General features: G+C 39.4%; 1 protein-coding gene across 12 annotated transcripts in view; it reads right to left on the bottom strand.

Annotated features, from left to right (window-relative positions):
• Positions 1-14,316, bottom strand: part of LOC127571453 (ERC protein 2) — a 629,628-nt gene that overhangs the window by 504,194 nt on the left and 111,118 nt on the right. The window lies entirely within an intron of this gene.

Here is a 14,316-nt window from a genome sequence, read left to right on the forward strand (position 1 = left end):
ATATATGCCAGCCTTTTACTTTGTCTGATATTACAACACTTTTGACAGTATTAATTTCGTTTAAATCATCCCTCCCATGTTACCACCACCTGTCTTTCAACTGGCAAAACCATCGATGCATTTAATGGGAAGCAAGGTTTGCACATGAAGGAAAAAGGAGTGAAGGCTATGCTGATAGAAGTAGATGAACTCGATTGAAAGGAGGCTCATGTGGGGCATAAATGTTGGTATGGACAACTTAGATCATATGGAGACTCTGCTGCAAATTTTATGTGATTCTGTAACTAAAACTGTTTTCAATAAAATTTAATGAATGAAAAATATTTTTATTCCAAGAAATATAGTAACAAAAGTGACAGCTTTCTAAAACTCCAGGCATTATACTACTACACCTGCAAGTAAATATATTAAAAATAATCAGCTATAATATTAACAATTCTTAATAATTCATAAATTTAAGTACATTACAATTTTAAAACGGTCACATTATTCTGCAATTATTTTACTTAGTTGTTATTAAAAGGACAGCAGACCTACATGAATTTTATCGTCATCAATGCGCCGTGCCAATATTTAGGTGTTAGCTCATCTATTTCAAATTCAGAAAAATACATCCCGCTAAAAACTGCTCAAGTTCAGTTCCTGTGACACTATTGGCAACAGCACATTTTACCTGGAAAATTTGGCATGGATTTGCAATATCCGTTGTTCTTGAATGTTCCATGGAGTGAGGTCACCACAAAACTACAGAGTAGTATAACTACCTCTTTCACTGAGGGAGCACAAAGCAGTTATCAAATTTTCCAGACTGGGATACATTAATGGATTTTCCAAGTAGAATTAAAACTGTAAAGCCAGGGGCATCATTTGAGAAGCTGTTTTATCTCTGCAAAGCTGCTTTTCTAATAAAGCTGGATAAAAGATGACAATGAGTCATGGCTATGCTGCACTGATTTAGGAACAATATATTCAGCCTGCAATTTTCATATGGTTAGCTATCTTAATTTGCAGAACAAAGTTCCTGAACTGTAAACAAAAAACAGAACTCTCAGTGTGTGGGTCTGTGGAGGCAAGAGGTGTAAATAGACATGTGGGGTCGAGACCCTACATCAGAATTGGGAGGGAAGAGGAAAGATTGCCAGTATATAGCAGTATGAGGCTGGTGGGTGATGGGTGGAACCAGATAGGGAGGGGATAATGGGCAGATAGAACCAGGTAGGAGGAAGGGGATATGAGCGGGGAACAAAGGGAGAAGAAAACTAGGTAGACAGGTTAGTGTGTATGGGAGAACACAGGGGGTATGGGTTACCTGAAATTGGAAAATTCAATGTTTATACCATTGGGTTGTATGCTGCCAGTGGAAGAGGTGCAGGTGAACCTCTGTCTCACCTGGGACGGCTTCTGAAATGTCCTCTTCCCTCCGGAAACATGGACTTCCCCTCTGCTAATGTTGATGAAGCCCTAGCACACATTTCCTCCATTTCCCTAATGCCTGCTCTCACTCCCTTACCCATCCCCAGAGAGAACAGGAAAAGAGTTCCCCGGTCCTCACCTTTCACCCTACCAGCCTCCATATCATCCTCCACAACTTTTGCCAGCTCCAACATGATCCCATAACCAGCATTCTTCCCCTCTCCCCACTGCCTTTCTGCAGGGACCACTCTCTTTGTGACTCCTGGCCCACTCATCCCTCCCCATCTTCGGGCACTTTCACCTGCAACAGGAGGAGATGTAACACCTGTCTTTTCACCTCCTCCCTCCCCACCATCCAGGAACCTAATTAGCCCTTCCAAGTAAGGTAGAGGTTCACCCGTACCTCTTCCAGCCTCGCCTACTGTATTCAGTGCTCATGATGTGGCACCCTGGGCATTGGAGAAGCCAGGCATTGACTAGGTGACCATTTTGCAGAGCACCTACAACGGCCATCTTGAGCTTCCGGTTGCATGTCATTTCAACTGCGTTAACCAATCCCACATCAACCCATCTGTCCTTAGCCTTCTCCATTGCTACAGAGAGCCAAATGCAAACTGGAAGAACAATATTTCATATTCCTCTTGGATAGCTTACAAGCCAATGGTATGAACATTGAATTTTCCGATTTCAGGTAACCCACACCTTGTGATCTCGTCCCTCACAACTCATGGTCCACTTAGTTTTCTTCTCCTTTGTTCAATTCTCCCATTCCTCTCTCCCCCCCGGTTCCATCTGCCCATTGTTCCATCCCCATCTGGTTCCACGTATCATCACCTACCAGTGAGTACCTGCCCCTCCCCCCCAACCCATTCTGGTATATATTGGTATTGGTTTATTATTGTCACTTTTGTCACTTGTACCGAGGTACAGTGAAAAGCTTGTATTACAAACCGATCGTACAGGTCAATTAATTACACAGTGCAGTTACATTGAGTCAGTACAGAGTGCGTTGATGTAGTACAGGTAAAAATAGTAACAGTACAGAGTAAAGTGTCACAGCTACAGAGAAAGTGCATTGCAATAAGGTGCAAGGTCACAACAAGGTAGATCGTGAGTCCATCTCATTGTATAGGGGAACTGTTCAGTAGTCTCATCACAGTGGGGTAAAAGCTGTTATTACAGTCTTTCCTCTTCCCTCTCAGTCCTGATACAGGGTCTTGACCCAAAAATGCCAGTTTACATTTTTTGCCTCCACAGATTTTGCCTTCCAGCATTCTGCTTTTGTTCCAGATTTGCAATCTCTTTTGTCTTCCCGAACTGTAAATTAAACAGATAAAAGGGGCAGCTGGGTAAACAGGAAATGGGTGGGTATATAAAAAAGCAGAAGGGGGTGCAGTAGGCAGAACAGAGGGTAACAAAGCTGGAGGGAGGGGTGGTGGTCACAAGCAGTGGAAGTGTTTGTAGATTTTTGGAGAGAATTCCAGAGCTTTGGGCTTTGGCAACTGATGAGACAACCTCACACCCTGCCATCTCCTTGGTGTATTCAACAAATTCATGGATAATGAAAAAGCTGGATTTAGAGGAACATAGAATCACTAAATATTGTAAAGCTGGAAGTCCAAGGATCATGAGGGTCAATCTTTGACAAGTACAGAAATCAGGGCATTTTAAAACTGAGACGTTGTTTAATCAGAAGCCATTGTAGTCCAGCAAGCACTTAGTGCAACTTAGTGAGAGTAAGGACAAAAGATATAGAGCTTAAAATGATCTCGGGTTTCAGTGAGATCAAGGCCAGCTGTAGTGCATTGGAAATAGTCAGGTCATGAAGGAACAACAGCAAAGGCAGGGATGATGGTTTCAACAGTGAATGATTGAGGTGGGACCCAGTCATGCTGAGAATGGGCTGCCTTTGTGATAGCACACATACATCATCAGTCGTCCACTGCAGTGTCAAATACACCATCAAGGTCGCAAACAATTTGGTTTTGTTTGTGGCAGAAACTAAAGAGATAAAGGGAATCAGTATCTTGGAAAGCGGCTTATGACAGAAATCTTAAACAAGCACTTTGCTCTTCCCTGTATTTAAGGAAAAACAGTGAAGGAAATAGAGGACAAAGAAAAATGTAATAATACAAAGCAGGATTAGCCTTTCATTGTCCTAATTCATTCCAGTATCATCTCCAGTTTTGCTGCTCGGATACTCATAGTCTTCAACCAAGGCATGAACCCAATGCTCCCCAACAGATCAACACTATATGCAGAACTCTCCAAAACGAAATGCTATTAGGTATGGATCTCAACTACTTCAATTGTTCAGGGAGAATAAACAAACCTAAATCTATTACACAAGGATATTGTCATGTGCACAATTAGCACCATTTCTTTCCAACAGTCCACTATTTAGATGAACAATGAAGAGCAAGTGGACAATACTTTAATGGATCTATTATGTAGATTACACAGCACGAAGAGGTCTGGCTTTTCCTGAAAGCTGTAAAATTATCAATGCCACCACAGCTCTCCAGGAAATCTCATGAGAGATGTGTTAAATGGACCCAGCAGGAAAGTGTTTCAACTCCAGTTCAAGAAGTAGAAATAACATCATTTTAACCCACAGTATCTATTATACTTAGATAATATCAAATAATTACTAAAATGTATATTTGGATCCTGTTTCCTATTTCAGACACTGCAGAGAAATTTAATAACTGGGGAAATAATTTCATGTGAATTTGCCATGTGCATCCTATTCACTACATGCTAATATTAAGACTTTAAAATGTTTTCAATAAAGTTTACCATTTGAAAGTTTAGTTTCATCACTTTATACAGTAATGGTTTACTTTATAAGCCATTTCAGAGGCTTCAATGTCTCAGTACATGATAAAATAGTTTTTTTTAACAATCAATTACAGTCACATTTAATAATGGAAATAATTTTGCAGTTTTATTTGGTTGCAGAGTTGCACAATGCTTACCTGACAGTGCAGACAAGTCAGCATTTGTCATTAGGCTGACAATCCAACAAAGGCAAACCATAGGATGCTTTGTGACTGAGAAACCCAACCCTCAGTTGGAAGATGCTCTTGTCCATTAACAGCTTATCATTGTTCATCAGGATAAGATCATCTAATGCCCCCTCATTTACTTAATTAAAGTGTCAAGATATGCCACAAAGATCCAAAGTGCAACAGACAGTAACTATATACTGAAAGTTTATGAATATCAGTCTCTAAAGCCTTAGTAAAACCAGAGTAAAACAAAACTGCTTTGTCTTGCACTTTGGTTACTGACCTTTGGTTCAAGGGTTACTTTAACTGTCCGTAACCCCACTGATATAGTTAAAGTAACTCCCACATCATTGAGCTCTTAAGGACTAAGTAGTTACATTACTCAACAGTTATGTCTAGCACTCAACTTTTCAGAGAGCATTTTAACTATCTCAAGTGAAATATAATATTCAGTGAAGCTCTGTTACATTATATATACACCATGCCGCAAAAGGTTTAAAAAAAAGTCTAAATAAGTGCATCTGAACAGCTAAAGTGCTGAAGGGATCTGGGAAGGCAAATATACTATTTAAAGCACCAACACAAGAGTAAAAAAAAACCAAACCTTGCACTAAGGTTTATTTCTTTAATATGAATCAAAGCATATTTGCAGGAGAATGTTGTTCAGCTTGACTTACTATAAAAGGGAACGTTGAGGAGAGGATACAAAAAGATTTACAAGGATGATACCAGAAATGCAAATTTTAATACCCATCATAGTTGGGTCTCTTTGCCAAGGGTAGCTTAATAGAGAGTTTATTTCAAATGACATAAGGTTTCAATAGAATAGAGGGGCCAACAATGTGCTTTGACTATCTTGCAGAGCATTAATCCATTGTAACATTTGTGGTCTGGGGAAAGATACTTTTAACTAAAAAATACTGGAAAACACAAAAAAACTATCCAAACTTACTAGCTTACCTAATGCATCGAGGCAGCTTACCAAATGTAGCCATGTTGTTCATTCAGCCAATGAGAGCATATTACATTGTTGATAATCAGCCAATGAGACAAGAGAATGTCATGACCCCTTTTAGAGTCGATTCAATCAGTACATACATTCCTAGGAACACATCCCAAGTGCACAGTGAAGTACTGGTATAATAGAACCAACAAATAAAAATCAAACCAGGAAAATAGACAAGGATATAAGGAGGAAGGGAAAAGAGTTAGGTGAAGAAAGGCAGTAAGCAGCTCAAATTGAGCAAAAACATAAGCGTGGACAGGGTGGTTGAATGGCCCATTTCTATGCTCTATGTTGTAAAGCAGGAAAGGGGAATAAAAAGATATTGTGCTATGCTTAGATGAAGCAAGATGAGAGGATGCAAAACCTACTTCAGTGTTGTAAATAATATGCAATACTATGCAGGGTAAAGAACGGGGAAGAGAAACTAACATAAGAAAAATAAGGTGATTTAAATGGTCTTAATTATTAGCCATTAATATTGCCCGTTCTTATGTATGAACAGGTTCACTTCATTGCCATCAACTAAAAATGCAAGAAGCAGGAACAAAAGGATAGAAAGGAAAGGAACTCTTAAATATTGTCAGGAAGTTTATTTTTTGAGCCAGGATGGGAAGGACTCCAATGAAAAGAAGTGCTGGGTGTACGAACAATTTGAGTGCATGAAAATCTAAGGAGTAATAATATATAACATTTTATAAAGTTGCTGTTACATCACTCAGCACAACAAAGTACCTGAATATGCACAAAAATGGCAAGGAGGGGAGGTGGTACTTGAGGAAACCAAAAGCAAATTTTAGCATTTGAAGTGAAAGGAATAAAGATTGGGAATTAGAGAATGAACATAATTTCAAGTCATGTCAGAAAGAGAAACAAAATGGGAAAGAAAATGGTTGGGGGGGGAGATAAAAGGAAGAAAAGAGTGTTTTTATTTAAAAATTAAATTTTAAAATCAACCCCAGAAAACAAGCAGCAAGATGCCACACAGAGGTTAATTGGTGGTAATTAATAATTGGGACACAAGAGACTGCAGATGCTGGAATCTGGAGCAAAAAACAAATCTGGAGGAGCTCAGCAAGTCGAGCAGCATCTGTCAGAGCACTGCAGGATTTTGGCTCAAAACATCAACAATTCTTTTCCTCCCACAGATGCTGTTCGACTTGCTGAGCTCCTCCAGCAGATTTGTTTGTTGCTCCAGTAATTAATAATTGTCAGATAATTAACAGTGTACCAATTAGCTATTTTATGGTTTAGATTATATATGGTTTAGTTTGTATCCACTTTACAAACACAACAATTCATAATATTCAACACATGTAAATAGCAAATCAAGCCAGTGAAAAGCCATATTCACAAAGTTGATGTGAAACTGTGCAAATGGGACAGCAGTTGTGGATATGGACACTTACAGCAAATCAGCTCAGTTGAAGTACTTAATCTTGCTGTTCTTTTGTCAGCACATTCTGGTCCAATGTTATGGTTTTAACATAATTAACACAAGATATAGACAGTACACATTCCAAAACAATATATATTGGTCAAAAAAACTGAGGGAGGAAAGGATAACAAAGAGGTAAAATAACAATGAATATTTAAAGAGATTCAAGAAAAATATGATTTATCATATTTCAGAAAAATATTATCTGAAACTGATAATACATGAAGGTTATCTCCCCCTAACTTGTGCTTCTGAAGTAAAAATTCAAACTTTAGAAATCAAATTTCCCAAAAATATTTTGCAATTTTCAATGGAATCAGTTGCTTTTGTAAGCTTTCAGATGATCTTACTTCCGAATGAAATGAATCAATCTAAATCTACTGATACGGTCATAAGACCCTGGGAAGTATTCATAAAACCTGGATGAGATGTACCCCAGGCTACTGTGGGAGGCGAGGGAGGAGATTGTGGAGCCTCTGACGATGATCTTTACATCATCAATGGAGACGGGAGAGGTTCCGGAGGATTGGAGGGTTGCAGATGTTGTTCCCTTATTCAAGAAAGGGAGTAGGGATAGCCCAGAAAATTATAGATCAGTGAGTCTTACATCAGTGGTTGGTAAGCTGATGGAGAAGATGCTGAGAGGCAGGATGTAAGAACATTTGGAGAGGTATAATATGATTAGGAATAGTCAGCATGGCTTTCTCAAGGGCAGGTCCTGCCTTACGAGACTGATTGAATTTTTTGAAGGTGTGACTAAACACATCGATAAAGGGAGAGCAGTAGATGTAGTGTAGATGAATTTCAGCAAGGCATTTGATAAGGTACCCCATACAAGGCTTATTGAGAAAGTAAGGAGGCATAGGATCCAAGGGGACATTGCAATGTGGATCCAGAACTGGCTGGCCCACAGAAGGCAAAGAGTGGTTGTTGAAGGGTCATATTCTGCATTGAGGTCGGTCACCAGTGGTGTACCTCAGGGATCTGTTCTTGGACCCTTACTCTTTATGATTTTTATAAACAACCTGGATGAGGAAGTAGAGGGATGGGTTACTAAGTTTGTGGATGACACAAAGGTTGAAGGTGTTGTGGATAGTATGGAGGGCTGTCAGAGGTTACAACAGGACATAGATAGGATGCAAAACTGGGCTGAAAAGTGGCAGATGGAGTTCAACCCAGATAAGTGTGAAGTGGTTCATTTTGGTAGGTCAAATATGATGGCAGAGTATAGTATTAATGGTAGGATTCTTGGCAGTGTGGAGGATCAGAGGGACGCTCAAAGCAGCTGCACAGGTTGACTCTTTGTTTACAATGCATATGGTGTATTGTCCTTCATCAATCGTGGAATTGAATTTAGGAGCCGAGAAGTAATGTTGCAGCTATATAGGACCCTGGTCAGATCCCACTTGGAGTACTGTGCTCAGTTCTGGTCGCCTCACTACAGGAAGGATGTGGAAGCCATAAAAAGGGTGCAGAGGAGATTTACAAGGATGCTGCCTGGATTGGAGAGCATGCCTTATGAAAGCAGGTTGAGGGAACTCGGCCTTTTCTCCTTGGAGTGAAAGAGAATGAGGGGGGACCTGATATAGGTGTAGAAGATGATGAGGGGCAGTGATCGTGTAGATAGTCAGAGGCTTTTTCCCAGGGCTGAAATGGTTGCCACAAGAGGACATAGGTTTAAGGTGCTGGGGAGTAGGTATAGAGGAGATGTCAGGGGTAAGTTTTTTTACTCAGAGTGGTGAGTGCGTGGAATGGGCTGCCGGCAACAGTGGTGGAGGCGGATACAATAGGGTCTTTTAAGAGACTTTTGGATAGGTACATGGAGCTGAGAAAAATAGAGGGCTATGGGTAAGCCTAGTAATTTCTAAGGTAGGGACATGTTCGGCACAGCTTTGTGGGCCAAAAGGCCTGAATTGTGCTGTAGGTTTTCTATGTTCTATGTTCTAATTTGGTATCAGACATTTTTGACTGTTGCACATGAATTTCCTCTGAACACAAAGCAGGTAAAATTAGACAAAGCAAGGCCCAGTTTGAATTATTAGGTGAAATACATAGACAATTAATTAAAACTGGTAAAACTTGTATTTGCCCAAGGTTGAACAAATAACAGTGTACTGTCTTGCTTACTTTAAACAAAATAACTGCCCTTCATCCTGATCTAAATCTCTGGCAGAACCTCATTCCTATCAGTCTCCTGTCTTTTTCAATCTACATACAGCCCTTCACTGCCTGACTGCCTATCAGAGTATTCCCAAAAGGCAGGAGAGAAGAGTTAAGACCCCTAATTATTCTGCAAATTTTGGCCAATGCAAGTCAATAATCTTAATGTCAGGACTTCATTGCATAACCTCCCCAGGACATGTTCTACAACCAACTATCATCAGCTGCTTCATTGATGACCTTGATATTTGTAGCGATATGCTTTATCCCTTAGATAATGGAACTGCCCATGTCTGGTTGCAAGAAGATCTGGTGACTTCCAGACTTGGCCATTTTTTTTTATGCCTCACACAAGTTACAGGCAATGTCCACCTCCAACAAAAATGAGTCTAATTACTTCCTCTTGACATTCCAACAACATTTGCATCATTGAGTTAGCCACCATCAACATCCTGGAAAGAGGGTGTCAATACTGACTAGTAACTATGATGAACAAGCCAAATAAATGGCATGGCAAGTGCAGCAAATTATTGTGCATTCTCTTTCAAATGACTCCGATCCTGACTTCTCCATTATCCAAGCCTAAGTATCACCAACAAACACCGACAGTAATGCAATGGACAACTCTCCACTTCCCTATAGGTATAACTGGAACAACATTCAAGAAGCTCAACACCGTCCAGAGTAAGGAGTTTGCATGATCGACAGCCATCTACCATCTTAAATATCCACTCCTTCCTCACTGATGAGCAAGCTTCTGGATGCACAACAACGAATCACTATGGCTTCTTTGGCAGAATGAGCCAAACCTACAACCTTAATCATTTGGAAGAGGAGTAGCTAAGTGGGAATTACAACCATCTCCAAATTTCCCTCTCTAGTCATATAGCATGATTACAGGCAGAGAATGGCTATCATCACTGGATCATCTGTGGAAGTTACTGCACTACAGGAATTGCACATGAAAGGTGAAGGCTTACAACCTTAATCAGGGACCCCACTGTGAAGGGCAACAAGTACCTACCTGTCCAGTCATCCTTGAGAATGAATTTTAAAAAATCCTACAACACACACACTGTACACCAAATAGTTGACACCGTTTAGGGAAAACCAGTGCCTTGAGATCACATGCAAAAATGCCATTTGTTCATTCACTCAGAATAAACAACATCAAACTGGTGCAGCCACTGGAGCTGCTGCCTCATACCTCCAGCGATGCAGGATCACTACTGACCTCCAGTTCCATCTGTGTGGAATTTGCAAGTTCTCCCGGTGACCATGTGGATTTCCCCCGGAAGCTTGTTTCCCAACCTCCCCCCAACATCCCAAAGATATGTGGGTTGGTAAGTTAATTTGCCATTGCAACTTGACCCTTGTGTGTAGGTGAGGTATAGAATTTTGGAAGGGGGGGGGTGTAGAGGGGAGAGAAAAAATTGAGATTAGTGTAGAATTTGTGCAAAATCAATGTTTGATGGTCCATGTGGCCAATGATCTGTTTCCATGCTGGATGACTATGTCAAAGGCACAACATTGATTATTTTTCATGATGTCCCAGCATTTGCTAAGTGAGTAACATCTATGACTCTACGTTTAAAGTTTTATTGCTTTTTCTACCTAATAACAATGCATCCCTGAGGGATATATGGTGACGTCAAGACTCAAAAGTAATTTAGATAACAGTATACTAGGTAGAATTGGGAATATAAAAACACTACCATGGACTTGTCTCTGGTTGTGTTTTTTTTGCACTAATATCTTGTTTTGCCCAGTCTTTTTTTCTTCTCTGTCTGGTATAATTCATGTGTATTTATGTTCTCTGAATCTACGTGCCTGTGATGCTACTACAAGCAAGTTTTTCATTGTATCTATACCTCACCGTACTTGTGCAAATGACAATAAGCTCAACTTGACTTGATGTGAAAACTTAATTATTAGGGATTACATTAAAAGAATTACTAGATAAAGTTCATATTTTACAACTTACTTAATTTCATACAAATATCATAAACCACTTTTCATTTCTAATGTTGTTTCAATTTGCCCATATTGCTCTACAACAAAAAAAAGTTACCAGCATGAGTTGAAGAGAAATTCATTTTACTTAGATGTTCAGAAGCACTCAGGACAATCAGTATTAATACATTATTTATGTTATTAGAAAGGAATATCTTTTATATTAGAAGAATATTTGTGTTTTGGTTTGCAGTGGGGAAATAGTGCATAAGTAATACCAGTAAAGCTGTTAATCCAGCACACTCAGAAGTTCGGTGGTGCCGGACTGACAGATTTTCTACTCCATTGGTTGTTATTCTTACTAATACCTCATCACAGTTTACATTCACTTTTTTTGAAAAGATATTACAAAGTGATATACAAACTTTCCAGTAAACCCAGAGAGTTTCAAGGGAGCGCAAGCTATTGGGCTCTGGTGAATTTCAAATGAGTGCAGGAAATGGGGTCTATGTGAGTTTCAAAGGAATACAGGAAACATCACCCAGTGAGATAGATGTCAAAGTATGGTGATTTCTGAATAATCAGATAACAGATCATCAGATTTTTACAGCAAGTAGCCCTTGAGATCAAGTATTTCTTGTTTGACGTGGATAACCTAAATTAGAAGCTTTAAGTAAAACATGCAAAAAAAAAGTTACTGCAGTGAGACTCAACGGAAGTTGATGGTCATCATAAATCAAGACTAGTCCTTCGCAATATGGTCATTTTATACCTTTTCATCTTATTCACTCTGGGACAGCACAATTTGAAACCTCTAATCAATAAATCACCAGTTGAACTTTGGAGAGCCAACCATAACAGATTTTTACCATGTATATTTACCCCAACATGCTTTCATTTACCTCACCCCCAACTCTAGATCTGAAATAACTGAAATTTTTAATGAAACAAAAACTGTCATGCAAATGATTTCAATGAAAACCCCAAAATTAAAATATTTTTTGCAGTGCCAATAGATGGTTATCTAATTAAGTTCCCAGTTTAAAATTGTCTGCAATGGCCCACTGTACCAGAGGTTCTGATGATACTCTTGTAACTTGTATACATGTCAATATTCTATAAAAATAATTTTTAAGTTAAATTTAAGATTTTTTTTTACTTCTTTTCCCTTCTTGGCATTAGTTTTACCTGCTTGCATTTAAGTATCCACCCCCTGCTAGTTTCAGTTGGTTGACTGGCAATCAACATCAAGGTCATCTTTTTACAACAATGCTGAGAGAAAAATTACCACTTCACTCACACCACTGCTGCCAATGATTATTTTGATAAAAAATACAGCCCAACCCTGATCAGTACTATGCAGCCTCTTGTGGTCTAAACTGACCATACATCAGCCCATCACTCACATTTTTCCATAACTCAGAAAATCTTGCAAGTACACTTCCACTATCTGAACCCATCATTTGAAACCTCAAAACCCATTAAATGGAGCGATACAGCCTCCTGCTGGCTAATCCTCCAGCTGCCCAATCCTACTGTACAGCTGCCCCACTTGCACTTATCTCTCAGTTCAAACAACCTACACCTTCCCAATTAATCAAATAAGTGGCATCAACTCCAAAGTTGCGTTAAATATTTTCTCTTGGAGTGCTTAAAATTTAGTTCCTTCTAGTAAACAGCATTCAAGCTATTTTGTTTCCATTTCTTCTGCGGTGATAACTTGAGGACTTCCCAAGAACTTCCTTTTATTTCTTCCATATTGCTAAATTGTCCAGTGAGCAATGCCTCACTTAATACTGTATTCACTGTATAGGAGAACATTTTTGTTCTTCAGATTATCTCAACCACATCTTTCATCATTCACCAACACTAGACGCTGCTTCTATTCCTTAAACATGTTGTGATACACCATTCCTTCTAACTAGGAATATGATAAGAGACTCACAGTTTAAATTTATAGTAGGGAAGTTGTGTCACCATATTGGGGATGTTTTTGTCTCCCTACTCTCCAATTTGCCTTTACAAATGGACAGCAATGGATAAAAGTAACTTGGGCACAGAAGCAACAACTTCCCACACATTCATATTTCAGGACTGACTTTCATCAAGACATTTAAACCGCCACAGAAACAATTCAAAGCTTCATTGGGTGAAATTACAGAGGTCTGACATCCTGATGCCATTTTTGTCCCAACATGTTGGATTACTGTTTGTTCCTCCACCAACCTACCAAATGTTGAGAGTGTATGTTGTTGGACAGACTAATAGAGCATCCACTTGGCTGTCATCAGGCAAGCAGACAGCAGGGAATAGGTTTTAGGCTGACAGTTTGTGAAAAATAGGCTGAAGTATCAACTAAGTCACAAACCCCACAACAACTTCTTTGGACACAGGCCACCCAAAGGAAATTGCAAGACCAGGAATGAAGCACTATCATGGCAGATTTGGGAAGCCTTTACTGACAACTACTGTATGATTCCCAGTCTCCTAAGTATACATGAAAGTTATTTTATAATTTAGTCTTAGTTGAAGACTGTCATTGAAGACATCAAGCATAAATAGAAAATTTGGAATCAAAAGTAATTTGGAAATCCATACAAAAATAATATAGTAGGTGAATTCACACCTATTCATAACTTAATTGTCAAGAACTTTAGTAAAACAATTTATAAGAAATACTTTTAAAAATACTTTGAGGGATCTTGGGCTCCAGATCCAGGTCCAAAGTAGCTATGTGTGGACAAGGTGGTAAAGAAGGCATATGGCATGCTTGTCTTCATTGGCAGGGGTGTTGAGTATAAAAGTAAGGAAGTCATGCTGCAGCTATATAAAAATTTAGTCAGACTGCACTTGGAGTATTGTGTGCAGTTCTGGTCGCCCCACTATAGGGAGGACATGGAGACTGTGGAAAGGCTGCAGAAGAGGTTTACCAGGATACTGCCCGGATTAGATGGTATGAGCTAAGGAAAAGTTGGACAAACTTAGGTTATTCTCTCTGGAGAGTCAGAGGCTGAGGGGAGACCTGATGGAGGTTTTTAAAATTAGGACAGGCACAGATAGGTTAGATAGTCAGAATCTTTTCCCCAGGGTAGAAATGTCAAACACCAGACGACATGCTTTTAAGGTTACAGCAGGGAAGTTTAAAGGTGATATGAGGGGCAATTGTGTTTTGTTTTACACAGGGAGTAGTAGGTGCCTGGAATGGGTAGTAGTGGAAGCAGGCAGTTTGTTGGAGTTCAAGAGGCTTTTAGATCGACACATGAATGTGAAGGGAATGGAGGGATATGGATGATACCCAGGAGGAGGACATTTAGTATAAATTGGCATCAAGATTGGCA

The sequence above is a fragment of the Pristis pectinata genome, chromosome 6 (genome assembly GCF_009764475.1).
Source record: "Pristis pectinata isolate sPriPec2 chromosome 6, sPriPec2.1.pri, whole genome shotgun sequence".
Classification (NCBI taxonomy): Eukaryota; Metazoa; Chordata; class Chondrichthyes; order Rhinopristiformes; family Pristidae; genus Pristis; species Pristis pectinata.